Source organism: Mandrillus leucophaeus, unplaced genomic scaffold, assembly GCF_000951045.1.
Source record: "Mandrillus leucophaeus isolate KB7577 unplaced genomic scaffold, Mleu.le_1.0 Scaffold281, whole genome shotgun sequence".
NCBI classification, from domain to species: domain Eukaryota; kingdom Metazoa; phylum Chordata; class Mammalia; order Primates; family Cercopithecidae; genus Mandrillus; species Mandrillus leucophaeus.
Genome location: NW_012102932.1, coordinates 2,270,060 through 2,273,353, shown reverse-complemented (window position 1 = coordinate 2,273,353; position 3,294 = coordinate 2,270,060). Strand labels below are relative to the sequence as shown.

General features: G+C 43.7%; 1 pseudogene across 1 annotated transcript; it reads left to right on the top strand.

Moving 5' to 3' along the window:
• The first annotated feature begins 945 nt into the window (after nucleotides 1-945).
• LOC105543388 lies at nucleotides 946-2,515 on the top strand (annotated as a pseudogene). The gene has a single exon (XR_001006611.1). The product of XR_001006611.1 is annotated as an argininosuccinate synthase pseudogene (transcript).
• Nucleotides 2,516-3,294: the final 779 nt, after the last annotated feature.

Below are 3,294 nucleotides of genomic sequence, written 5' to 3'. Positions count from 1 at the left end.
AAAAAAAAAAAACCTCTAGACCAGTGCTGACAAAAGCTATATTTCACCCATAAACATAATCCTGACAAGTATTCTCATCAAAAGTTATTCACCTTTAAAAATGCTACCAAAACTAATAAGTGAGTTAAGCAAGGCAACAGGTTTCAAGATCAACATACAAAAATCAATTATATTTCTATATGCTGACAACAAAAAATCACAAATTGAAAAAAATTATCATTTGTAAACCATCCAAACAAATGAAATATTTAAGGATAATTCTGACAAAAGATTGTGCAAGGCCTGCACCAAAAATGATAAAACATTGCTAGGCTAATTTTAAAAGAGCTAAATAAAAACCATACCCATGAGCTGGAAGACTCAATAATGTTAGGGTGCTAATTCTCTCCAAATGATCTAGAGTCAATGCAATTCCTATCAAAACCCCAGAAATTAGCAAACTAAAATTCATATGAAAGTGCAAAGAACAGAATAGCCAAAACAATTTGACAAAAAAAGAACAAAGTTGGAGGATTAACAGCACCTATTTTCAAGGCTTACCCTAAGCTAGTAATCAAAACACTCTGCTATTCATGCAAAGATAGACAAATTGATCAATGGAACAGAATAAAGAGTCCAGAAATTTGCCCATAAATATATGGATTTTTTATGGGCAAAGGCAATTTGGTAGAGAAAAAATAGTCTTTTCAACAAAGGGCACTGGAATTATTGAATTACTATATGGAAGAGAAGGAGGAGGAGGAGAAGGAAGAGGAAGAACTTTAGTCCATGCTTCACACTATATACAATAATGGTTCATATACCTAAAACTATATGAAAATAAACCTACTACTATAAAACTTTTGGAAGAAACCATATAAATTTTTTGTGATCTTGAGTTAGATAAAGATTTCTTAAATATGACACTAAAAGCACTATTCATAAAAGGAAAACAAATCGCTGCTCTGCCGCCTGCCACCGCTGCCCGAGCCCGAGTGGTTCACAGCACCGTGAAGACAGATTCCAGACGCCAGGAACTCACGCCTCCAATCCCAGACACTATGTCCAGCAAAGGCTCCGTGGTTCTGGCCTACAGTGGCGGCCTGGACACCTCGTGCATCCTCGTGTGGCTGAAGGAACAAGGCTATGACGTCATTGCCTATCTGGCCAACATTGGCCAGAAGGGAGACTTGGAGGAAGCCAGGAAGAAGGCACTGAAGCTTGGGGCCAAAAAGGTGTTCATTGAGGATGTCAGCAGGGAGTTTGTGGAGGAGTTCATCTGGCCGGCCATCCAGTCCAGTGCACTGTATGAGGACCGCTACCTCCTGGGCACCTCTCTCGCCAGGCCTTGCATCGCCCGCAAACAAGTGGAAATCGCCCAGCGGGAGGGGGCCAAGTATGTGTCCCATGGCGCCACGGGAAAGGGGAATGATCAGGTCCGGTTTGAGCTCACCTGCTACTCGCTGGCCCCCCAGATAAAGGTCATTGCTCCCTGGAGGATGCCCGAATTCTACAACCAGGTCAAGGGCCGCAATGACCTGATGGAATACGCAAAGCAACACGGGATTCCCATCCCAGTCACCCCCAAGAGCCCATGGAGTATGGACGAGAACCTCATGCACATCAGCTACGAGGATGGAATCCTGGAGAACCCCAAGAACCACGCGCCTCCAGGTCTCTACACGAAGACCCAGGATCCGGCCAAAGCCCCCAACACCCCTGACATTCTCGAGATCGAGTTCAAAAAAGGGGTCCCCGTGAAGGTGACCAACGTCCAGGATGGCACCACTCACCAGACCTCCTTGGAGCTCTTCATGTACCTGAACGAAGTCGCGGGCAAGCACGGTGTGGGCCGTATTGACATCGTGGAGAACCGCTTCATTGGAATGAAGTCCCGAGGTATCTACGAGACCCCAGCAGGCACCATCCTTTACCACGCTCATTTAGACATCGAGGACTTCACCATGGACCGAGAAGTGCGCAAAATCAAACAAGGCCTGGGCTTGAAATTTGCTGAGCTGGTGTGTACCGGTGTCTGGCACAGCCCCGAGTGTGAATTTGTCCGCCACTGCATTGCCAAGTCCCAGGAGCGAGTGGAAGGGAAAGTGCAGGTGTCCGTCCTCAAGGGCCAGGTGTACATCCTCGGCCGGGAGTCCCCACTGTCTCTCTACAACGAGGAGCTGGTGAGCATGAATGTGCAGGGTGATTATGAGCCGATTGATGCCACCGGGTTCATCAACATCAATTCTCTCAGGCTGAAGGAATATCATCGTCTCCAGAGCAAGGTCATTGCCAAATAGACCCGTGTACAATGAGGAGCTGGGGCCTCCTCAATTTGCAGATCCCCCAAGTACAGGCACTAATTGTTGTGATAATTTGTAATTGTGACTTGTCCTCCCTGGCCGGCAGCATAGTGGGGCTGCCAGGCCCCAGCTTTGTTCCCTGGTCCCCCTGAAGCCTGCAGACGTTGTGTTGTCACCGAAGGGAAGGGTGGGGGGCAGCTGCGGTGGGGAGCTATAAAATGACAATTAAAAGATAACCAAAAAAAAAAAAAAAAAGGAAAACAAATCAATAAAGTAGACTTCATCAAAACTAAAAACATCTGCTCTTTAAAGGACACCGTTACCTGGGTGACAAAATAATATGTACAAACCCCCATGGCACATGTTTCCCTGTGTAGCAAACCTTCGCCTGTACCTCCAAACCTAAAATAAAAACTAAATAAATAAATAAAAGACACTGTTAGGTAATTAAAAGACAAATCACAGACTAGAAGAAAATATTTACAGTCTGTTAAAAGACTTTTAACCAAAATATGTAAAGAACTCTTAAAATCAATAAGAATACAAGCAATCAATAAAAGGGGACAAAAGATTTGAACAAAGAAGATATATGGGTGGCAAATAAGCACATATTCAACATCGTTAATCATTAAGGACATAAACATTAAACCCACACTGATGTGCCACTACGTACCTATTTGAATGGCTAAAATTTAAAAAGCTGAGCATATCAAGTGCTAGTGAGGATGTGGAGCATATGGAACATTCATACACTTCAAGTGGGAGTGTGAGATAGTACAATCACTTTGGAAAACAGTTTGGCACCTTCATAAATAAACATATACCTACCAGATCATCCAGCAATGATGTTCCTAAGTATTTACCCAAAAGCACATGTCCATAAAAAGGCATGAACATGAATGTTCCTAGCAGCTTTATTTAAATAGTCAAAGACTGGAAACAACTCAAATATCTACCAACAGATAAACACTCTGTGGTATATCCACACAGTAGAATACTACTCAGCAGTAAA